This window comes from Protopterus annectens, chromosome 3.part0, assembly GCF_019279795.1.
Source record: "Protopterus annectens isolate FY-2018-M chromosome 3.part0, PAN1.0, whole genome shotgun sequence".
Taxonomy (NCBI): Eukaryota; Metazoa; Chordata; order Ceratodontiformes; family Protopteridae; genus Protopterus; species Protopterus annectens.
Genome location: NC_056731.1, coordinates 602229802 through 602256271, shown reverse-complemented (window position 1 = coordinate 602256271; position 26470 = coordinate 602229802). Strand labels below are relative to the sequence as shown.

The 26470-nt window shown below is 39.6% G+C and overlaps 1 protein-coding gene across 3 annotated transcripts in view; it reads right to left on the bottom strand.

Moving 5' to 3' along the window:
• ITGA9 (integrin subunit alpha 9) overlaps positions 1-26470 on the bottom strand; it is a 5160704-nt gene that overhangs the window by 810023 nt on the left and 4324211 nt on the right. The gene's annotated exons all lie outside the window — the stretch shown is intronic.

Here is a 26470-nt window from a genome sequence, read left to right as displayed (position 1 = left end):
TGTTGAATGAAAATATTAATACTGATTTACTGTTTTCCCAGTATGAAAACTTGTATTACAAGATTATCAGTAGGGTGGACCAAAAATGTGGCAATATATTTAAGAAAAAAGTTAAAAAGATGGAAAGGGATAACAAACAATATAAGCAAGGCAGGGTTTATCCAACTGATAAGCTGTTTTTTTATATGCAGCAGCAGGATGAACATGGTTCTGGAGGGTTAGAAAATAGGCTTAGAGCTAGCCTCAACATGGAGGTTGATACGGCTGATATCCATCATGGTGACAATGATCTTGAGTGTTTGGATGATATTCAGGATTTTCCCATGCCTCGACGCTCGGAAAGAATAGTCAAACGCAGACAAGGGACAAACAAGACTTACAGCAGGGTTGTGAAGCAGAATCAGACTTACAACCAATGGTAGATAGTACAGAACAGATTCAGAGTGTTGATAATATCAAGTATAGTTTGGACGGTTTCAACATATATAACTATTCCAACTTTCCTATCACTAAGGATTTATTTTCCCTATTTTCAAAGGGATTTAAGTTTGTACCAACCCACGTGCCGGATATAGCTTCAGTTATGATTGACCTGCAGTTGTATCTTAGGAAATTAAATTTGAACCTTATATTCATAGGTTCATAGGTTCATACTAGGCTATCTGCCCAAGGGCATTTATAAGCCTAGCCCATAGTTATGTGGCTTTCGCCACCCCTTTAGTTTGAATAAAACTATGCCTATTATTTTGCTGTGCCTCTGTCAAGCAGTGACACTGAAGTAATCCCTGGGGTATATCTGCCATCTCCCATCCATTGGTCAAGATTCCTCTTGAACAAGGCCAGCGAGGTGCTCTGCCTCACATGTACCGGGATTTTGTTCCACAGCATAGGGAGTCTCTGGGTGATGAATCTGTCCCTCCATCACGTTCTATTAATAACCGTGTCAAGGTTTAAGTCTCCCGCCCTTGTGGTTCTGAGGGTTCTAGATTTTTTGAGGTGAAGCATATTCATCAAATCTGGGTTTGACATGGCCTTATATGTCAGGCACAGGTCACCTCTGAGCAAGCAGTATGAGACTGAATAGAGCTGGAGTTCTTTCAGTCGGGCAGCATAAGACATATTTTTGAGACCCTTTATCCTTTTGGTGAGGAACTTTTGGGGCCTTTCCAGCTGCTGCAGGTGTCGGGTCAGATACATCCCAAATGGGGCATTGTACTCAATCATAGGTCTAATGAGTGATGAGTACAGGGGGACGATGACCTCCCTTGATCTAGATGTGAATCCCTTCATGATCAGGTGGGCAATGTAGAAGGTTTTCCTAACTACTTTAGCAACATGAGTGTCAAACGAAAGGCTACTGTCAACCTGGGTCCCCAGATCCCTGATGACTTCTTCTGTGCTCAGTGGATTGCCACCTATATGGTAGCTAGGGGTAACCTTGTTTTTCCCGAAGGGTATGACTATGCATTTCTTGGCGTTTAACTTTAGGCCATGGCTCTGGCACCAGTTATCCATTTCTGTGATGCCCTTCTGAAGGATATCTGTGTCAGATGTGTTTTCGACTATGGCGCCCAGTTTGCAGTCATCTGCAAACTTTGTCAGCCATAACCCTCCTGTGCTTGCTTGTACTTCAGAAAAGTAGATGCCGAACAAGAGTGGACCCAGGACTGAGCCCTGTGGGACACCACTTGTGACAGGCTTTGAGTCTGACATGGCTCCAGCAACTCTGACCCTGTGGGTTCTGTCACTTAACCAGTTTGCAACCCATCTTGTGATGTATGGGTTTACATTCAAGCTGATGAGTTTTTCGATGATACCTGAGTGGGGTATTGTGTCAAGGCCTTTGCCAGGTCGAGGTAGGCTGTATGGACTGCCTTCCCTCATCAATGGCCTTGGTGACTGTCTCGAAAAAGTCAACCAAGTTTAAAAGGCATGATCTGCCTTTGACAAAGCCAAACTGGGTTGGATCCGAAGTCTGCAAGTTCCCTATGTCTTTATTTATGAGTTCCATTATGATCCTCTCCATGGCTTTGCAGATAAGGCTTGTCAAGCTAATGGGACGGTAATTTCCAGGGTCGGTGGAGGCACCGCCCTTGTGAAGTGGGACCACAGTCGCCGTGCGCCATTCCTTAGGTACGTATCCTGAGGTGAGGCTAAGATTAAACAGCTGTCCTAACTGCGGGTTTAATTCCTCATTGAGTTCATGGAGCACACAGCCGGGGACACCATCCGGTCCCATGGATGCTGTGTTTTTTGCCTTGGAGAGAGCAGTTCTCACCTGGGCGTTGGAGATGTTTGGGGGGGCTACAATCCTCTGGTATAGATATCTCTCCTTTTGGGGGAGTTTGCACTGAACCTGTCAGCCAGTATGTTGGCAATGTGTGTAGGCTCAGTAATCTTCACATCATTTTGAACTAATTCTGAGCATATCTGGGAGTTTCCTCCTAGGTTTCTAACATAGCTAAAGAAGGCCTTATGATTGTCTTTTGAGTCCTTGGCGATTTTTCTCTCAAAATTTGCCTTGGATGATTTTATGAGAGCTCTTAGTTTTTTACTTATAATGATCAAAGGTGTCTTACCTTCCAAGGATTTTGCTCTATCTTGTAGTAGCTTCCTCCTTTTGTTGTAGAGCTTGTTTATGGCTGGGGTCCACCAGACTGGACGCTTGCCTTTGGTACAAAGAGTCTTAGTTTTGTTTGGGATTGCCTGATCCAAGCAGTCCTGTAGGTGCTGGTAGAAGGCATTTGTAAGTGATTCAGTGGTTTGAGTAATGTTTACCACTGGCTCAGGGGCCTTAAAGGAGACCACACTAGTTTTTAGAAGTGTGAAGTCGGCTTTTGAGAAGTTTTCACTGTGGTCTTTTTATTTCAGGTGGGGCGGGATGAGGACCTCCAGTGAGATTAGTTTATGATCTGATCTCACCAGTGAGGGGTATACTTCCGATGTTGAACATTGTGATCCCATGTTCGTGATGATGAGATCAAGTATGTTTTCTCCTCTTGTGGGGATGGTGACTAGTTGTTCCATGGCATTTGAGTTTATGAACTCCAGGAACCTTTGGGCTAGAGTGTTTGGGCTTGAGTAGTGTTCCCAGTCTATATTAGGGTAGTTGAAGTCACCTAGTATGATGGTGTTTGGAGATACATTTATCCTCCAATGTTTTCAGGAAGGCCATGTGAGGTTCCTGAGTTTGAGAGGGTGGCCTGTAACATGCTACAAATTGCAGAGCAGTCTTGCCTATGGTTAATTGCACCTGGATGGTCTCCGATGCATCGTGCGTTGCCACCAACCTTGAGGTGTGGGTGTCCTTTATGAATATGGACACCCTCCTTTCTTGGTGTTGTCCGGATTTTGGGGCTGGAACGCATGATATGAGGTGAAACCTGATAGTGCTGGGGTGCTCTCAGGAGCCTTGAACCAGGTTTCTGTCACAGCACAGACATCGATGTTCTCCATACTGAGAAGGGCCTCGAGTGCGTGCATCTTGAGATTGAGACTTCTGGCATTGAGCAGCATTACCCTTAGTTTTTTCCTTTTTGTGTTCTAGGGTGGTAGGTTTAGAATTTGAGCCTTGCCTAAAAAGGCACTATGGGGGTGGCAAGAGCCTTTGCCAATATCCGAAGCCTAGGGTGACAGGTGCAAGCCGTCCCTTGAAGCAGCGTGGCTTGTCCAGCATGTCATCCCAGGCAGACAGACATTGGATCCCTTTGAATGACACCAGAATTTAAGCCAATTATTAAAGCTGATCATCTTATCACTGTATTGTGGCATCATTCTAGGTGAAGGTAGGATACTGCTCAAGGTCAGGGTCATACCTGCCTGGGCTACATAATCAGAGAGCTCCTCAATGTCTCTTTTCATGTAGTCCAAGGAGGTACGTCTCAGGTCGTTGACACCAGCGTGGACAATGACTGAGTCATACTTGTACCTGCTGTTGAGAGACCTGAGTGCTTGCGTTATGTGGCGGATTCTAGCGCCCAACAAGCAGCTTACTGTGACCTTCTCCTTACTCAGTCTGGTGAGTGGGACGTCAGTGTGTCTGACTATGGAGTCACCTATGACAAGTATGTTTGGTGTTGTATTTGGCCTTAAGGGCAGTGACTGCTTTGCACACTGATTTTGTTGTTTATGTGTTGTTTGTGTGGTGTATTGAGTTTGCAGTTGCTTGGGTGTCTGCTTTGGAGGCCTCTGCTGTTTAGGTAAATTTTTACTCAGAGCCTCCGAGTATGTCTTAGTGTGTTTATGTGTTTGATTCAGTGGTGTGGTTGAGTTATGTGAGACTGGTATTGTGGTGTGTGTAGTTGCCTTCTCCTCCTGCCTGGTCTTGCCAATCCTGAGTTGAGAGAGCTCAGCCTCCAGTCTGGCTAAATAGCTGCATCTCTCACAAGTGTTAGTGTTACGTGGGAGGAGGAGAGGGTTGTCTGTGTACATGAGGCAATTGTAACATTGTCTCAGAATTCCCAGATTCACTAACTGGGCAGGAGAGGATGCCAGCATCTGACCCTTCGACATGCTAGAAAGACAGCTTTTGATATTGTCAGACAAAACAAGTAAGGGTGAATCAAACAAGGTATTAAAGAAAAGCAGTATGTTTAATCCCCCACTGCATCCACTTATGTGGCATATGAGAAATTAGTTAGGGAAGATTTATATAAGACTTGGGGTGAAAAAAGGAAGGTTTTTAACAACTTGAACACTGGTGAAAAAAACATTCTCGACAGTATCAGAAATAACAGTGATATAAGAATCATGACCCCAGACAAAGGGGGAGGGGTGGTTATTTATGGTGTACAGGAATACAATAATGATATGCAGAATATATTATTCCAGGAGGACAGATATTCTTTATGCTCCAAAAATGAAATTAATATTTCCTATCGTAGATTGGATAGGTACTTATATTAATATCTGATAGATCAGAGAATTTCCAAGGAAGAATACAACTTTTTATTAAATAAATTTCCTAGGATACCAACCATTTTTGGGATACCGAAGGTACTGAAAGATTTTAGGAAACCACCATTCAGACCCATAGTTGCAGCCGCAGGTTCTAAGACACACAACCTATGTGGATGTAAAACTGAAACATATTGTCAGCAAATTTCCCCATTTGTTAAAGGATTCTTGGGATTTTTTGGGTCAACTTAAGCAAGATATCTGGATGGCTGATTGTTGGTTTCTTACAATTGATGTACAGGATCTTTTTTCTTGTATTCCAAAGCTGGAAGGGTTAGATTTTTTCGAGGAAGTTCTTTTTTCCCACTCCGTTTTAAAACCTGATGAGGTATCACTTTTATGTGAGTTAATGAGTCTGATTCTTGAGAATAATTTTTTATTTTTTGGTGGTGAATACTTTAAACAACTGCAGGGAGTTGCTATGGGTGCTGCCTGTGCCCCTTTGTATGCTAACTTGGTGCTTCTAGGGTGGGAACAAAAATATATTTTTCAACCTGATATGGAATTTTCATCTTGCATTGCATACTATGGCAGATTTTTGGATGATATTTTCATTGTGTGGAAAGGAGATGTAGCAGGAATCCCTAGGTTTTTGGAATATATAAATCAGACTACTAGGTATTTAAAATTTACTTTTCAATATCACCAGCAGGAAATTAATTTCCTTGATGTGCAGATTTTCAAAAAACAAAACAGGTTCCGCTCCAAAATCTACAGAAAAAATACATTTTGCAATGCATATTTGCATTATACTAGTCACCACCCTATTCACCAGAAAAGAAGTATTGTAAAGGGGCAGGCAGTGAGGATAGCCATAATGACCACTATAAAAGAGGACGTGATACTGGAATTTCAGAATTTAAGGAAGATGTTTCTAGAGAGAGGCTACCCGGGGTACTTCATTGATTCAATACTTGAGGAGGTTGGTGAAAAATAGGGTACCGTGTATAAACCATTACTGGGTAGCATTAATCATAAACCAAGTGATACTGTTGGTTTTGGTAATACCAGGGTTGGCACTAATTTCCAGCAGGCATGTGTAGTACAGTTTAGTCCCTTTTATTCCCAAGTAAAAACAACTTTGTCAAAGAATTGGAACATTTTCAGAACTAATCCTGAAATAATTTGGGTTCTTGGTGACAAGCCTATTTTCTCCACCAAAGTAGGTAGTAACATAAAATCCTTGGTGGAGGTTTCTGGAAATTCTAATGAAAAACAGAGAAACTCACATGGTAGTAAGCCTTGTGGTAGATGTCATTATTGTTCATATATAATGCTTGAACGTGACATCACTATTAATAATGGTGGAAGCAAGCACAGTCGTCTAACCACGAACAGAATACACATCCATAGATCCGTTGTAAAAATGCAGAATTGATTTATTTCACAAAAGTAAAAACATAAAGATGAGCGCTTTCGCGTAGTATAATCTACGCTTCATCAGATAACAATGTATACAAAGCTCTTCCCTTAAATACAAGGCTGGGCGGGAAAATCTGATTAATTATTTGGCAATCAGTAAATGTAATGCACCTAAAAACATTTATTAAATCAACATTGAGATTCAATAGTGCAGTCTGTAGGACAGCTCCTATCGCTGAAGATAAAACAGTAAAACAACTGTACTCTAATACCTCAACTGAAGACAGAAGTCTGTGTCAATCGCACATATACACCAATTCACAAAATCCAAAATGTATGAAACCATTTCACAAAACCAACTATTAACTTCATTATAATACAAATACTCTGTATGCTCCTGATTCTGAAAATAAAAATAAAAAACAATAAAACGGCTACACTTTAAAGCCTCAACTAAAAACTAAAGTCTGTGTCAATCACACATGTACATAAAATCCGCAACCTATAAAATCTAAATAATAAATTATTAATTAATAATAATAATAAAATATTAATAATCTTAATAAGTGTCATATCTATTTGAAAAATGGTAACTGTTGTTCCAGTAAACTGGTATATCTTGCTAAATGTAATTCCTGTTCTTCATTTTATGTCGGAAAGACAGAAAGGATGTTGAAGAACAGGATATATGAGCATTTATATGATATGAAATGTGGAAAAAATACTAATGCATTATACAAACACAGTGGTTCGTGTAGAAATTTTAGTGGTTTTAAGTTTGGTATTTTGGACTTTGTCACAATGGACGTGAGGGGGGTGATTGGCAAAATAGGTTGCATAAGAAGGAATTGATGTGGCAACTTAGATTAGCCGCTGATCACCCCCTGGGCATTAATGAACATCTTTCAATTATGCCTGTTTTGAAAGAGAAGGCAGATTTAGTATAATACACTGGCTGTTCAGTCAGTGAAGTAATTTTTAACATGTAAAAAAAGTATTTTTTAAAACGTTCAAATAGTTTATACTTCTGCATTTTTGCATTATAACTTGTCTTAAAAATGTGATATTTCCATATATATTTTACATTTACATCGCAATGGTATACATTTTTAATACTGGATTATTTACTTGTTTTCCATTCATTATTCATGAGATTTGGCATGTTTAAAATATGATTTGTTAACTTCTAAACCAATGAATTCAAACTGTGTGTTATTTAAGCTTGAAAGTTTATATTTTAATTGTTCTGACGAAGTCATACTGTTTGATGAAAGCGCTTAACTATTTGTGTATTTTGTATTAATAAATCGTATCTGTGGACTCGCAACGTTGTGCTACTATTTGTTACTTGGTTATACTTCAGCACTTCAACACCATTTGGTTGGATAATGTTAGGAGTACTAGGGCCAGCAGCACAGCGACAGTCCACCTCACTTTCAGTAGTCATACAAATGCGCTTAGCAACATAATTTCTAAAAACTGGCATATTTTACTTAAGGATCCCTCTATATCTGAGACAGTTGGGAATGCCCTACTTTCTATTACAAGAATAAGAAGAGTTTGAAAAGGCTATTTGTTACCCCAAAAGGCACCAAAACAGGCATTTTGGTTTAGGCTCCCATAGATGTGGAAAGTGCAATTTTTGTGACTTTCTAAGTATTGATGGAACATTTTTGCATCCTGATATGGGGCAGAAGTTTCATTTTTCTGCTTCAGCTGAATGCAATACCATCAATGTGGTGTACCTCACTTTTTGTGAGGTATGTTCTTCATTCTAAGTTGGTAAAACAAACCGCAAGTTTAAAGAAAGGGTCAGAGATCATCTTTATTGTATCCGTAAGGGGAATGCGGTTAATTCCCTAGCAAAGCATGTTAATACATTTTAAGCCACCCACACTTTTAAGTTTATAACTATAGATGTGGTGGGGACTGACATTAGAATGGGGGATGTAGAAAACGAGACTGAGTTAAGGGAAATTAGATGGATAATCTCACTGCAGTCCCATAAGGGCCATGGATTAAATGAACATATCACTCTATGCCTGGTTTTAAAATCTAGGGTGTTGAGGAAGAAGTAATTTCTGCACACTTATACAATGTTTTTATTTTTTAGAATTTTTTTCTTTTATACATCTCTTAGAAGTATGTTTTTTGTTCCAAGTTTGATAGAAATAAGGTAACTGTGTCTTTAAATATAACAAAACACAAGCCTCTTAGTTTCCCTTAAGGACTCCTCTCAAACCTCTTGTAAGAACAGATCCAAAAACAAATGAAACAGAGTCCAAACTGGCCATAATCTTTTATTATAAAACGTAAGCGCTTTCAGCTTAAAAAACCCTTCATCAGACAAACTTCATATAATCACAACAGTCTTTAAATATTAAAACATTTCTAAAAACAACCAACTACTTTCTATACTTGACCCACCTTTTATTTAAGGCTGGTTTTAAAGGTATAGAACTACTTAACACAGATGGGTTGTCAGCAGCCAACTCTATGATCCACCTTAGCTCTGCATACTCTGTATCATTGACAATGCCCTCCCCCCTTTTTTTCATCTGTGCAACATGAAGAACCCTGATCTGAAAAGCTGGAAACATGCTGGTACAATGCATTATGTTTATCCTTCTGTCTAATAGATGACATATGGTGCAAATTCTTGTTTCTAACTTACAGTTAGTTTTTCCAACATAAAAACTTGGACATGACTTGCAGCATGCCAAGTAAATCACATTCTCTCTATGGCAATCTGCATAAAACTCAAATGTGTACTTTTTGTTTGTAACAGGATGTATAAAATAATTTAAACCTTTCACATTTGAACATGCTTTGAAATGCCTACAGGGAAAAGTCCCTGTTCTCATGTGTGCAGAGGAAACACTGTTAGCCTTCTTCTTATTTTTTAAACCAGGTTCTATGCATAACGTCTTTTATATTACTATTTTGCTTGAAGGTAAACTTGGGTTTCTCATCTAAAATATCCTTCAAGGGATTGTCACTTCTTAGTATCTTCCAGTTTTGCTTAATGATATCACATATCCCATACACATTGTTACTATAACGTAGCATTACCTTAGGTTTTTTTTATCATACTTATTAGATGGCTTCAGCTTAGCTCCCTGCTGTTCTTTATTATCAGAACACCATGGTCTAGTCCTAGCTTCCTTGTTAGATATTATACTGTTCTTAGTTTTTTCTAAATTTTCCTTTGAATACCCCTTTCCCTTAAGATGTTCATTTAACACATCAATTTCTTGTGAAACTCATTATTATCTGTGCACAGTCGAGAGACTCTGTATCCTTGCCCTTGCATAATATTATGAAAATTATGCCTAGTTTGCATACTACGTGCATGCAAATAATGATTTTTCCAGCATTGTTTCCTATGTAAGGTGGTGTTTATCTTACCAGTTTCACTTTTATTTAATGTGACATCTAAAAAGGCAATGGTCTCATTGCTATGCTCTATTGAAAACCTAAGAAAATATGTAGTTTTCTTCAGGTAATCAACAAAGTTTAATAGTTCATCACTGACCTGTGCCCACAACAAAAAAATATCAACAACAAACCTGGCATAAAAATTGAAGTCTTCCATAGATGCTCACATTTAAAAACATTTTTATCTTCCCAGAAGGCTAACACTAAATTAGCATATGAGTTGGTACAGGGTGTGCCCATGGCAACACCTTGTACCTGCCTACAATGTGTTCCATTACAAAGAAATAAGTTATTTTCTAACACTAATGCTAGCGCTTCTAGGATTAAAGTGTTGGTATACTCATCATATATATTAACTATAATGCAGTACCTCTTTCCCTGCCTTTAACCCAAATTCATTTGTGATAACCGTGAAGAGACTGTTGACGTCAATGGTTACCATCAACACATTCTTCAAATCTAAAGTTTGGCAAGCATCATACAAGTTTGATAAGAATTGTGCAGTGTCTTTCAAAATCCTAGGAAAATAGGCTAGCAGATTTTTCAATTTTGCTTCTACCCACATAGATAAATAGATAAATGTTCAGTAACCCATCCCCTTCCTGAAACTATTGGTCTCATCAGATTAAGTGCCAACAGATTAAGTGCCAACTTTACCCCTCCCCCCTCAAGGACCAATCACAATACCAGTAGATTGACAGGCACCCAGTATTACTGCTGCACAGGTTAAAACAGCACTGTCCAAGGCCAAGAATACAGCTTCTATGGGACCTGACAATATCCCTGGCTGTGTTCTACATGAACTACAGAGTGAACAGGCACCTCACCTGTGTGCCCTGTTCAGTCACAGCCTCACCTCAGGCTTTGTCCATACTGAATGGCACACTGCTACAGTCATCCCTCTCTACAAAGGAGGAGCGACTACAGACCCTGGGGAACTATCGCCCCATTAGCCTGATGAGTCTGATATGCAAAGCTATGGAAATCATCATCATGGACCTAATAAATAAGGACATAGGGAGTCTCCAAACTCTGGATCCCACACAGTTTGATTTTGTAAAGGGTATATCATGCCTGCTCAACTTCGTAGACTTCTTTGAGTCAGTCACCAGAGCTGAGGATGAAGGCAAGGTGGTTCGTATAGCCAACATTGATTGGGCCAAGGCTTTTGATACCATTCCCCACTCAGGAATCATAGAAAAATTCACTAAGCTAGGCATCAACCCCTATATCACTAGGTGAGTAGCAAACTGGCTCACAGATAGAACCCACAGTGTGAAAGTACCTGACTCCAAATCGGACTGCCGACTAGTCACCAGTGGAGTCCCACAGGGTTCGGTCCTGGGTCCCCTCCTGTTTGGTATCTACTTCTCTGAAGTCCAGGCCATCATGAAGGGACTCCGGCTGACAAAGTTCCCAGATGATTGCAAGTTGCGAGCTATTATTAACTCCCCAAGTGATGTTGCCATCCTACAGAATGGCCTCACTGAGACCAACGACTGGTGTCAGAACCATTGCCTTAAGCTCAATGCCAAAAAAGTGTTGTCATCCCCTTTAGGAAAAACCCAGTTCCCATGAATTACCACATTGATGGTAGTCCACTGAACACAGAAAGGGTTATAAGAGATCTGGGAACACCGGTTTACAGCAACCTCTCTTTTGATCACCACATTGCCACTGTGGTCAGAAAGTTCTTCTATGTGGCACATGTCATTACTAATGGTTTTGCATCCAGGAAGAAAGAGGTCATTGTCTCCCTCTACTCTTCCCTCATTTGGCCAATCATTGAGTACAATGCCCCATTTGGCATGTACCTCTCTAGACACCTGCAACAACTGGAGAGGCCACAAAAGTACCTCACAAAGAGGATCCTAGGCCTTAAACACTTGTCCTATATGGACAGACTTAAAAAACTCTGACTGTTTTCTGTCTCATATCGCCTACTTAGAGACGATCTCTGCTTGACTTACAAAGCCATGTCTGACCCAGCTCTGTTAGAAATGCTACATCTAAAGAAATCCCAATCCCTCTGCACCACATGCTCCAGAGACCTTAATCTCATTACCACAATTAACAGAACATGCTGGAGGGACAGAGTCATAACCCAGAGACTGCCCATACTATGGAATAGACTTCTCATACATGTCAAGCAGAGCACCTCGCTGACCCTCTTCAAGAGAAATCTTGATGTGTGGATGGGAAACAGAAAATTCACCCTGGGGATAACTCCAGTGGCTCTACTTGACAGAGGCATTGGGAACTGAGGTTGGGTGGCACTATGCCAGGGTAAACCTACGGCTAGGCTTTGTTATAAAACATTATTGGTCTTGTCTCCACTTGACCAATTTATTCTGTTCTAGTCTTTTTACCATTATGAATATCTGTTACTATTTTTTTCTTTATTGTATTATACAATTTTCTTTCTATTAACAAAATAGTTTACTAACAATGGAGCTTTTCTCCCCGGGCCTCTGCTGAAAAAGGGTTTTATGCCCAGTCGACTTTACCGGTAAACAAATGTAAAATAAAAATAAATAAATAAATTATATGATATAAGGACTTTGAACTCTACAAATGCCTTAGCCAAACATATTACAGAGAATAAGGGGGCATACTTTGTCTTTTAGAGGAGGTGATCATGTTAATTTAAGTGAGATGGCTGAAACTAGAAAGATACTTAGGCTGAGGCAGAGAAGTATCCAGGTTTGAATTGTTGTTTGCCCTTAAGACCTATATTAAAAGAGAGAAAATTGAGATCTTACGTGATAATTATATGTTTTATTTGATTGTTTCTTATATATTTAAATACTGAATTGATTTTGTTTGATACAAATTTGAAGAAGCCTTTTGTAAACGTGAAAGAGCTCATTCGTTTTATTCAATTTTATTGTTTTATAAGTTGTATTAAAGTTTTACATCTACTGCTGTAGTAAACTCAGATGTACAACACTCTACAAAAAGACACCTTTATACAACATTGGCTGTAAAAATCTAATTGCAAGAATTAAAGTATCTCTTCATAATGACACTATACAAACTGCATAAGAACATATGCTTGTGTCCCATCAATTCATACTGGGAATGCTCATGGACTAGAGGACCAAACTACATATTCCTTGCACTCTTTCAAAAAAGCAATTTCAAGTCTTGTTAGCTGTTTCTTACAATTTCAAGTCTGGCTTACTATAAAAAGCAATGAATATATCTACTCTCAGACTGAAGACTGAACCTTCTGCAATGAAAGAAGCAGAAGTCACTCACATCTACAATTAAATTACTGCCATCCAAGGAAAACTGAAGTGGCAAAAGTCACTGAATGACCATGTTGCTTTTACATAAGAAATAAAGTACTTCTGAACTGAATCTGAACTCTAAACAAAAAGAAAATGTGAGTCAAACAATGAACCTGACACCTAACACAAACACTGTAGGGTAGAAGTGGAAGAAGCCCCAATTGCAGTGACTGACAACCTGTGGAAAGACTGATTCCACAGCCCACTCAGAAGCATCTTGCATATAGCTGCTTTGATGTTTACCACAACAAACAAAAACTTAAGCAGCACAATGGCATCATGATGCATCAGCTTGGAAACTTTTTTGCGAAAGCCTGGGGCAGGGGAGGAATGATTCAATTAAAATAACCTCCTCACACTTTTCACAAAACTACATCTTCCTTTTCTCCACACCTAACTGACTACCCCATCTTAATATCTCCATCCATCTTAAATATAACAGAACTCCATCACACCTCATACAGACTACACCACATTAAACCAAACCCAAAAAATATCCCTTTTAAGTTTCATAAGCATATATCAACATTCATCCAGACACTTGTAACCATAGCTACCAAACTTATTATTATAAGTGGAGACATTCACCCAAACCCAGGCCCCCAGAATACCTCCTCACCACCACCCCCCAAATACAAGATACAACCAATGTATAATGAAAAGGAACTGAAATACTAATCCTAAATCTAAACCCATGAAGCATAGTCAAAGTTCAAGAATTACACACCACCCTATCCCATTATAACCCTGACACTGCTGTTTTAATGGAAACCTGGTTAAAAGCACACATTACTGACAACATTACACCACCTAGTTACAACATTATTAGAGCAGACAGGAAGGTAAAAAGAGGTGGAGAGTAGCCATCTTGTTTAAGAGCTGTCTCACACTTTTACCACAAAGTCTAAAAATAGATAACCTTGAAAACACAAAAATCCTACCTACTAAACTTCAACTTAACCAAAACAAATTAATATCCATTATAGCTACTTATGTCCCACCCTGAATAGCACCTCCACTATAGAGCACAGTCTGCATCAAGTTCCATAGCCCAAGAAAATATCATTATGGGTGACTTAGACTGGAAAACTTGTAATTCACATAACCCTAGAAATCACATCTTCTATGGGTTCACACAACTTATTCAAGCTCCTACACAGATAGATAAAAACTCCAACCATCAATTTATACTAGATTGGACACTAACAAGCAAACCTCAGAATTATCAGATTAGTGGTTGTTTACCTGGCAGCCTTAGTGACCATATACCAACCTGTCTACTGAGGAAAAACCATCAGTACTGTCAAGCTCACCACCTTCCGCCAAATCCACAGTAAAAAAAAAACTTAACACCCAAGACCTAATCAATACCCTAAAAATGTAATTGGCCTTTACTAAAAAAACCACCCTTAATGCTGCAGTAGATTATTTCAACAGTACCTATCTTGAAATTCTAAACAAATTGGTCCACCAGGTCAATTCATATTAAGACCACAAACACACCATGGCTAACTAATAACACCAGAATGCTCCTTAGAAAAAGAGACAAAGCTTGGTAAACATGGCTCACCTGTAAAACCCAAATCAACTGCATTGCATTCCAGCAAATTAGAAACAAGGCTAAACAGCAAATCAACCTAGATAAAAAGAACTTCTGCTATAACCTGCAACATAAACACCAGCATAACCCCCCAAAATTTTGGAGTACCAAACTAGTATATAAATCTGAAAAAACCCTACCATTCTAAATATTCTCCAGCCCCATACCACAAATCGAAGTCTTCGCTCAACAAATAAATCTGTACTACAAGTGTCCAAATCCACTAAAATGGCAGGGGGCACCCTATTTTCTCATCATGTAGCAACAAGGTGGAATTCACTACCTCACAACATCAGAACCAACACAAATACCAACCAGTTCAAAAAAAGTCTTAAAAATTATCTTAATGACACCTGACTTTGTTTCGGTACTACTCCAGGCTAACTATTTTTAATAGCTTCAGATCATACATTTTCTTTTTCCCTGACCACTTCATAATCTATGCTCTCTCTCGTGTCTAGAAAATCTCTAACCTCATCTTTTTCTATTCAATTTCCCTCCTACAAACCCTTCCTCAGCTTACTTTGAGAAACTACAATGTCTATACTACAGTAAGGAATTATATTAGATGATTGTATAATACAAATGTCAACTATAATAGCATAGGCAGAATGTAATTTCTGGTGTACTATATGTCTTGTATATTTTTTTGTATAATTTCTTGTATAAGTTTTGTATAATCTCTGTATGTGGAACTTTTCTCCCCGGGCCTCCACTGAAAGTGGGTCTTATCCCAGTCGGACGTTCCTGGTAAACAAATGTGAAATAAATAAATATATAAAATAACTAACCTAAGCCTAGATGAGCATGAAGATATACCCCACCCCAACATAACTTTTCCTGGGGTGCCAACACATGGCTGCAGCCACATTCTGCAGAACACGTTGGTAGAAAACATATGTCTTATGCAATAAGCATATAAAGCAGGGACCCTGAAACAGCAAAATCCCTGGAGTCTCAAGACATCTGTCTCTTCTTTTAATTAACAAAAGCAGTGAGTAATACTAGTTATTTAAATATTCCACCTACAAAATATAAGTCGACAAAAAAAATGGTTAGATATTGCATTTACAAAGGAAATCAGTCTGGTGTGTCTTTTCTTATATACATGAAAAAGGACTAAAAAGGAAGGAGTATTTGAGCACATACCTGGAACCCACTTCTTGCAAAAGCCACTAAATGCAGCAGCAGGTTATACTGACAATTATGAACTGTATGCAGCCTTTATTCCTCCAATTGGGTGACCTGCCTACAAGTCATTATCAAAAAAAATCACCCAGCTTTGTGTTATCTTGAAGGGGAAGAGTGGAAGCCTGCATGACATGTGGCAGTCCAAGAGGTTAGATCACTCATAATGACTAAGCCCTCCCATACACACATGTATTGCACTGCTATTATATAAGCTAGTATTTACTGAAAAGGGGAAAACCCAAACATTAGTATATGGCTATGAGGCTACCAGCGTACATATCTATTAGTGACTTGTTGCAGAAGTTTAGTTCCAGATTCCAAACTTTTATATGGAACCAGCTCACAAATCAAGTTCTGGCAGCATGCAGTAATATGACAGAAGAAATTGTGTCGTATAGTTATCACGTTACATCAGGATCTGAAACAGTTCTGCTTTCTTTGATGGATTTCACTTTCTGCCAAACTCATTTAGTGCTGGACAAGTTACAAATCTCAAACACATATCACAGGCAGCACTCACTGCAAGTCACACAGACTCAGTCCAAATAGAAAACCAACAAACATGCCAATTTCCTTGTCATAGGTGACTGTTGTGAAACACACTGATGCATCACTCATCAGGCTGTACAAAGATATAGTCACTGTCACTTGCCTATCTGGTACGAGGATTCACCACATCACACAAGCATTCATGTCCCTGTACCACAAGTCCACATATGACGCAATCATTGTACATGTGGCTGTAAATTACTTGAAATGTACCTCTCTGAACTATGTGAAGAGAGAGACATGACTGAGGTCTTGGAATGTGTCTCTGAGGCAGGTACGAACCTAGCCTCATGCAGTATTTTACCTTCAACAAGAATGATGTAACAATATGAGCAAAATAAATTTGACTTCAATAATTGGTGTCATTCTAAAGGGAAATAATATATATCAGCCTGGGAAAAGATAGTAGACAGTGCAAACTGCATTGTCAATGACAGTCTGCACCTCTCCATTCAAGGGTCTCATATAGGTTCATAGGTAGGTACTAGGCTATCAGCCCAAGGGCCTACGTAGGCCTAGCCAACAAGGTTCCCTCGCTTATGCCACCCAAGAAAGTTATTTTCCTGTGCCACTGTTGAGTAGAGACACAGAAGTGATCCCCGGGGTGTATTTCCTATTTCCCATCCACTCATCAATATTTTTCTTGAAGAGTGCTAATGAAGAACTTTGCTTGACATAGATGGGTAGCCTGTTCCAGAGTATGGGAAGTCTGTGAGACAGGAATCTATCCCTCCAGCATGTACTGTTTATTGTGGTGGCAAGGTTTAGGTCCCTACAGCATGTAGCTCAGAGGGATTGGGATTTCTTTAGGTGTAGCATGTCCAACAGCTCTGGGTTTGACATAGCTTTATATGTTAGGCAGAGATCACCTCGGAGTAGGCGATATGCCATGGAGTAAAGCTGGAGTTTTTTGAGGTGGTCAGTGTACGGCATTTGTTTGAAGCCAGTAATCCTCTTTGTGAGGTACTTCTGTGGCCTTTCCAGATGCTGCAGATGTCTTGAGAGGTACATTCCAAAAGGGGCATTGTACTCTATAATGGGTCTAATGAGTGTCGAGTAGAGGGGAACAATTACCTCTTTTTTCCTGGATGAGAACCCTTTTATGATGAGGTGTGCCACGTAGAAGGACTTCCTGACTACTGTGGTGATGTGACTATCAAAGGAGAGACTACTGCCCACGTGGGGCCCAAGGTCTCTTACCACACATTCGGTGTTAAGTAGATTGCTGCCTATGTGGTAGTTCATGGGTACAAAGTTTTTACCAAAGGGGATGACACTGCACTTTTTGGCATTGAGCTTGAGGCCATGGCTTTGACACCAGGCATCTGTCTCAGCGAGGCCCTTCTGTAGGATGTCCACATCATATACTGGATAAAACTTTCCCCATCCCCATAGTGTCTCTTTCAGGAAAAGCCAATCTTCCAAAACTTCTAAAAAAGCCAAAGAGAAGCAATAAGACATTAAGGTATTGCAGTTCAATGCTAGGAGCCTTAAACTCCATGCCCTACAAGCACTACTTACGCTGGAAAATGTAGATATATGTATTGTCATAGAGACCTGGTTCAAGACAGTGATAACTCTCCATCCATGGAGGACTTTATTGCTTATCACTTGTACAGACCCACAGCATTAGAAGTGGGCATTAAAGGTAGAGGTGTCTCAATAGTCTTAAAACATCTCACCTCAGACATATTAGACAAGATAACAATGTGGAATTCTTACATGTCCAGTTTACTAGGAAAAAAACCCTTTATCACATCACAGCTAACTGCAGTACCTCCTCGTGTCTCCTGTGACCTATACCTCCCACTTAACTAGTATGTAGTGCCTATGTATTAAGCCAAACTCCATTATCCTAGCAGACTTCAACTATCCCACCACCTACTGGGAGACTTCTACAACCTCAAACATGTATGCCTAGAGATTTCTAGACTTTATAAATGCAAACTACTTAGACCAATTAGTTCACACTCAAACCAGGGGATATAAATACTGGACTTGATCCTTGCCAATATGAGACAACTCTATCGCCTGCTCATTGCAACCTCCTTTCTGGTCAGATCAGACCTCAAGTCAGTAACATTTACCATAAGACTGAAGCCAGAACCATCCACCAATACCTCAGTATTCAGAGACTTTATAAAGGCTAATGTATTAAAATTGAGTGAACATGACTAATTTCAAAAGCCTGTTCCACCTCGATGATCCAGAAGTAGCTTATGTGGAATCCTTTATTGCCAGGTTCTATGCACAGGTAAATAATTTCATAGATACAGCTGTCCCCCTTATAAATAAATACAATGCCAAATTAAAAAATAAACCCCTATAAAAGAAAAAAAAAATCACTGCATGCAAAAATTAATCCAACTCACAAAGCCAAAAATCTTCTTGATAAACTAAAGAAGGAACTCTGGATCCTGATCGAATCAACCAAAGCTAGATATGAGATAAAAATAGCCATCCAGGTAAAGGATAATCAGAAAGCCTCCTTTATCTCTGTTAGAAATCTCACAAACTATACCCAGTACTGAACAGACAACACTGATAGTAAATGATATCACATAATTAGACCTAGAAGACATAGCCAATCTACTAGCAAACAAATTCATCTCCACCTTCACTCGCCTCTCCCTCCAATATCTTCAGATCAAATACCCAGATCTACCCACTGCCTCAAATCTCCCAAGAACAAGTTCTTAAGGCACTGTCTAAGCCAAGAACAATAAATCAATGGAACAGATGACATACCAGGCTATCCACTGGTTACCCTGAAGCATGAATTGTCAGAACCCTTACAGAGGCTATTTAACATTAGCCTTAAAACAGACTTTGTGCCAATAAAATTGAGAAAAGCCAACAGTCATTCAACTTGCAAAAAGGTGGAGCTACAGCAGACCTGAGTAATTACAGATCTATAAGCCTTACAACCCTTATCTGCAAGACTATGATAAGGATCATTACAAAACTGATAAACGGAGATATAGCTGACCTGCAATCTCATGTCCCATCCCAATCTGGAATCATGAAGGGAAGGTCCTGCCCATTTATCTGGTTGATTACTTCAAAAAAAGTCAGGGAGGAAATGAATGAAGACAAATCTGTGCACATCTGTATCTGGAACTTGCAAGCATTGTAGATAAACACTCCCAGAAAAATGTTAATACCTTTGTAATCCACTGGCTATTAAGCCAATTCACAATTAAAGCACAGGAAGTAAAGGTGGGTGACTCTCTCACCACCAAAAGATCCATCACTTGTGGGGTGCCCCGCGGTTCTGTCCTTTAGTCAGTTCTCTTTTCCATTTACTTCTCAGTTGTCAAAGCTAATTTTAAGGATTATAGCTGACCAAGTTTGCAATTGACTGAAAACTTGGTATCATCATAAACTTCCTATGATCCAACAAGAGGGCTTGTTCCAAACAAATAATTTGTGCCAAAAACTATGGACTGAAATGAAATGCTAAGGCATGTATAATCATATCCTTCAGCAAGCATGACTTCCTTTGTAACCACCACACTGACAACACCCCTGAAAAACTGATCCAATAGTTAAGAGTTTTGGGAGCCTATGTCTACAATGAACTGTCCCCTGATGACCACATATCTACTATCGTAAGAAAGTCCTTTTCTTTTGCACAACTTGTACTGAAGAGTATGGGACACTATTGTTTATCTGAACATGATACTCATTAGGCAGCTGATTGAGTATGATGCTTCTTTTGGTATGTACCTGTCCAAACATTTGTCACAGCTGGAATAACCCCAACTCTTTCTCACTAAATCATAACAAAACTTCTCAGACTCTCTCAAAGCCCTGCCTCACTCTCTTCTTAGTATCATACAGGCAACCTCTGCTTTACATTCAGGGCCTGTTCTATCAAACCTAGTACACATTTGTAAGTCCAGTAGTATCAGAAAAATCCAATCAAGGGACCTAGATTTCTTTTTTTAATATTAACAGAACATGCTGGAGGGATAGGCGTGTATCACAGAAAATGCCACATCTGTAGAACTGGCTTCGCTCCACATAATCAGAGGACTTCTCTTACTCTATTCAAACGTAACTTGGACATATGGTTGGGTAACCAGATATTCTGATTTAGCACAAATGGCCCTCGGGAATTGGGTAAACATGTAAATACTCAATATACTTGTGTTTCCCATCTTTGGAGATTCATTTTGCAAAATATAAGGGCTAATAAGTATCATGGGAAGGCAGGGTGGGGCTTCTTAAGATCCATGCAAACCAATAGCATAGGAAGCAACTATGAACAAACACAAAGTTAACCACTGATTGCTCATTGAAGTGATTTTCTTCTGCCAGCAGTTTCACACTACTAGCTGCAGAGGTTTCCAGTTTAAATAACCTTCTCACAGGGTGAGTATTTTTTAAGAGATGGCAAGGGGCTATTTTTATACCATCTCCTCCTCCATTTTCTACCCTTATGCAGATTTGTGTAATATAACTAGGTGTCAGCAGTCTTTCCTTTTGGCTTCTGTACTCTGCTTATTATATGTTCATTCCAATGCGCCTACCACCAAAAGGTTGCTCTTCTTTTTTTGTAGGGTCTTTCAATCACTAAATCTGTTTTTGCACATGATTGTATGTTTAGTGATTCCTAAATTACCGAACTATTGTGCAAGACAAGATGGGCAACTAGAAAAAAAACTGCAGTATTTCCTGGCTGTACACTTACAAAATTGTTCATAGGTTTATACTAGGCTATCTGCCCTAAGGCATTTATAAGCCTAGCCCAATGTTTTGTGGCTTACGCCACCCCTTATATGAAAAAATACTGTGCCCATTTTGTTGTGCCTCTGTCCAGCAGTGACACAGAGATGATTCCCGGGGTAAACCTACGATCTCCCATCCACAGGTCAAGATTTCTCTTGAACAGAGCCAGCGAGGTACTCTGCCTCACATGGACCGGGATTTTATTCCACAGCATAGGGAGTCTCTGAGTGATAAATCTATCCCTCCAGCATGTCCTATTTATATCCGTGCTAAGGTTTAAGTCACTTGCTCTAGTGGTTTTGGTGGATTTGGATTTTTTGAGATGGAGCATGTCCATTAATTCCGGGTTGGACATGGCCTTGTATGTCAGGCACATGTCACCTCTGAGCAGACGGTATGCGACTGAATAGAGCTGGAGTTTCTTCAATCTGGCAGCATATGACAGATTTTAGAGTCCCTTTATCCTTTTGGTGAGGAACTTTTGGGGTCTCTCCAATTGCTGCAGATGTCGGGTGAGATACATCCCGAATGGGGCATTGTACTCGATCATTGGTCTGATAAGTGAAGAGTACAGGGGAACAATGACCTCACTAGATCTGGAAGTGAATCCCTTCATGATCAGGTGGGCAATGTAGAAGGTCTTTCTAACCACTTTAGCAACGTGAGTGTCAAAAGAAAGGCCACTGTCAACCTGGGTCCCAAGGTCCCTGATAACCTCTTCTGTGCTTAGTGGATTGCCACCTATATGGTAGCTTGGGGTTACCTTGTTTTTCCTGAAGGGTATGACTATACATTTTTTGGCGTTTAACTTCAGGCCATGGCTCTGGCACCAGCTATCTGTTTCCATGAGTCCCTTCTGAAGGATATCCGTGTCCAATGCACTTTCCACTATGGCGCCCAGTTTGCAGTCGTCTGCAAACTTTGTCAGCCAAAGTCCTCCCATGTTGGCCTGTACTTCTGAGAAGTAGATGCCGAACAATAGGGGGCCAAGAACTGAGCCCTGTGGGACACCACTTGTGACCGGCTTGGAGTCTGACATAGCGCCAGCAACTCTAACCCTGTGGGTTCTGTCCTTAAGCCAGTTTGCAACCCATCTTGTGACATATGGGTTTACATTTAAGCTGGTAAGTTTTTCTACAATACCCGAGTGGGGTATTGTGTCGAAAGCCTTTGCAAGGTCAAGGTAGGCTGTATGGACTACCTTTCCCTCATCAATGGCCTTGGTGACTGTTTCGAAGAAGTCAACCAAGTTCAAAAGGCATGATCTGCCCTTGACAAAGCCAAACTGGGTCGGGTCCAATGTCTGCAAGTCCCCTATATCTTTGTTTATGAGCTCCATTATGATCCTCTCCATAGCTTTGCAGACTAGACTTGTTAAGCTTATGGGGTGGTAATTACCAGGGTCCATAGAGGCACCGCCTTTGTGGAGTGGGACCACAGTTGCCGTACGCCACTCCTTGGGCACGTATCCTGTGGTAAGGCTGAGATTAAACAGCTGCCTTATGTGCAGGTTTAATTCCTCATTTAGCTTGTGTAGCACACAGCCAGGGACACCATCCGGTCCCATTGATGCTGTGTTTTTAGCTTTAGAGAGAGCAGCTTTCACCTGTGCATTTGAGATGTCTGGGAGGCTACACTTCACTGGGATAGTTATCTCTCCTTTAGGGGGGGAGAGGGGGGTGAAGTTTGCACTGAACCTGTCTGCCAGTATGTTGGCAATGTCTGTGGGTTCAGTGATAAAGTTAAAGGTAATCCTAAGGAACCTACAACACTATAAATGAGTGTAAAAGTTGTCTTGCTTTATTATAAAGTTCATGGAGCCACAGAATAAAACAGAATTTGGACTACGCCTGGCATGTCACCATTCACTCTCCAAGAAAACCTGACTAGTCTAGATAAATATATATGTGATGTAGACTTCTGATAGAAGGCCAAATCTCTGCTCATATGTTTTCAACATGTATTGCAACCCTATCCGGAACAGAAGTTATATATTTGGCCCCAATGGAAATACAGCATGAAGCAACATGCCAAAATGTGACAGTGAAATCCTTTTAAGGCCCTAGACTTAGTGCAAAGGCATAACCATATGTCAGCTTTCCTTTGACAGTAGAAGTAAATCCATGGTACAAATGGATAAAGCCCTGACTATGTTGCAGATTACCCAAGTCTGAAAAATGGCTCAGGTACCTGTAGGAGTTAGTGGAGGGTGGATGTGAACGGCTGTTTCCAGTTCACCTATTCTGCGGTGGGGGGGGGGGGTATGCAGATTTGGCTGAGCACATATGTGATGCCTAGAGGAATCACTGGGTGTTTACCATGTGAAGTTCAAGCTCAGTAAGTCCACACTTCCATGCACAAATCATACAGTAAGCAAGAAGTCAGTGTATGGAGGCACAATTCCCCTCAGAAGGCAGTAATAGCCGAGCTTGGAATAGGCATCTCATGAGAGAGGGTGCTCCACAGGAAGAGTTGGTGGATGAGCTGACTGGGGACTCTAGGTAGAAATAAATGAGCTCATAGGGCTCTCGCTGTATCCAGGGACTCTTGGCTACAATTACTATAGAACAAACAGGACAACTGAGTGCAGGTACAGGAACCAGTAGGCTAGGTCCTACAAGTGGGGAACAGAAAAAAATCCTCTGATAATTTTAGTGAAACTTTTAATGAATTATATTGGGGTATTCAATTACAAAATGCAGTTACAGGGATTTTAATACAGCTCACTGCTGAAACAGGTCCAGCCAAACTACAGAATTTTGATACAGTGCCTTTGCAGTGATAAAAAAGTTCCTTATTCTGAAGAAAAATATACATATGGTTTCACTTTTGATATAACAAAAGTCATACACCTTAATGTAAACCAAGTACAACATGCTAGACTGAGGCAGAAAAATTAACACATTTATTTATTCACATTTGTTTATTGGTAAAGTCTGAGTGGGAATTAAAAAATAATTTCAGTAGATACTCGGGCAGAAAAGCTCCATAGCTATATATACAAAATTATTATGACAATGTGGTCTGTTAAAGCAAAATCATTTATAACTGAAAACAATTATTTATAAGCTTATAACACAGGCATATCAACAGTTTAACAATAAATTTTAATGCATTATGTAATGCACATACATTAAAGTGAATGTTTTATGAAAATTATAGAAAGACAGTTTTGGAGGTAGCACTCTAGTACACATACACTAAAGTGAATTTTTTTATTTTTATTTTATTTTATTTAAAAAATAATGTTGTTGTTTCACAGATCACAGTCTAAATGTCAGAACTTAAATGATTAACCAGCACTCAATACAAATACAGTTTTAATCGTTGCACTGAAAATACACATACTTTATAGGAACGTTTATACAAAGGCAATATTGGAGATAATGACAAATGGGTGCCCAGGTTGGTCATGTGAAACAATGACAGAGAGGCAGAGAGAGAGAGATTGTCCTACAGTGGAAAAGAGAGTCTTGGACAGAGATACAGAAGAATATTTGTGTGAGATGAGATAGAGATGTTGTGTGAGTGATGAGTTAGTGAGGAATATATAGCAGAAGATATGCAGGGGAGGTATGTGATGGCCAGAGGAATATGTATTTGAGATAAGTTGTAGATGTGTATCTTGAGAAGGTCAGTGATATATGGGGGAGGGGGGTATTCTGGTTCTGATGACGGGTAGTTTAGAAGAAGAAGAAGTGAGTCTGCACAAGAGATATGCAGTAGCAGCTGTGTGGAGAGATATGGAAGGAATTATACCTGGACATGCAAATACATAACAACACCTAAGACAAATGACTGAACGACTGCTCACTATTGACATCAGACTAACGTCAGTGCCATAGTCAGTACAGGAAGTTTCAGTGGTGGCATCCATCCATGACAGAGAAGTTCCCTACTCTGGAAAAAATGTACATATGTTTTTTACCTATTTATAACACACTACATGTAAATTTACCACCGGCAGTTCCTAGTAAAACTTTCTTAGAATTATACTTGGACAATGATGTACAGAAAGCACCTAAAAGTTTTATTCCACATTTATAAACATAAATGCAGAATAATGCTGAGGTTGACCAGGACATACTGCAAAGGTCAGTACAGAGGGTTTTGGTGGCATGATCCAGCCAGTAACAGAAAAGTTCCCCTTTCTGGAAAAATATTTTGGTATGATACCAACTCACTATGGATGCATTCTTTCCACATCTTCCATTCCCCACCTTGAACAGAACTTTTATACCCATCTCCAATGGGACCACATACAATACAAAATGCCCGATGGTGACAGTGAAATACTAGAAAAGTACAATGAACGAATTTCTCGACCAACCCGGCCATTGGACACTATTAAAATAAAAGTGGTTAAATGCTAGTAAAGCTTTGCTTCTGGTTCATATCTATAAATATGGATATATATGTATCTATATATACAGGTCTATGCTATTTTATCGAAGTTTCAAAACTTTGAAACCCATATGGCCGAGACCATATGATCAATTATAGCAATAATATAAAGGAACATTTAACCTTGGTAAGCTTAGATATCAACTGTGCTTTTGAAACAGTTAGTTAGGGCTATCTCCTTTTAGTTTTACAGGAATGTAACTTTCCCACTGAATTTCAAAATCTTATTAAGAGACTCAAACTCAATTATTGTTCACTTTAATTATGGAACCTCTTGTAAACTTTAACAGAGCTAATACAGAAAATAAAGGAATTCAGTTTGGTCTTTAGATGGGGCAAGACCATTAAAATTATCTTGAGCACACATCTGTCTGCTGTGAATATGGACGCAGTAACAAAAGGTCTGCCACCTATAAATGTGGCTTTTGCAATTATTGTAATGACATACTGGAAGGTGATAACCTGGTGTTAAACCAAATGACAATTAGATCCAGGAATTTTTGTAACTGCAACAGCATGGGGTGGTTTATGCTGCTGTATGTCAACTGTGTAAAAGTTTTTATGTAGGTAAGAGAAAGAGGAACATCAAAGAGTGTATATACGAACACAAAGCTGATATTAAAAAACTGGACAGTAAAATTGCCCTTGCTAAACACATTACAGAGAACCCCAGTCACAGTTTTCGATTTTTTCTTTTGGGACAAGTGTTACAAGACTTTACAGGGGGACCATGGGGCAATAAATTGGAAGAAAGGGAACTGCGTTGGCAGTTTAGATTAAATGCTACCAACCCTCCTGGTCTCAATGAAGGGGTGTCTACAGCTTGTGTTTTAAAACTTAGATCTTATACTGTGTAGCCAGGTGCTGTTGTTGTGTGCATTTCAACATACTAGATATATATATATATATATATATATATATATATATATATATATATATATAT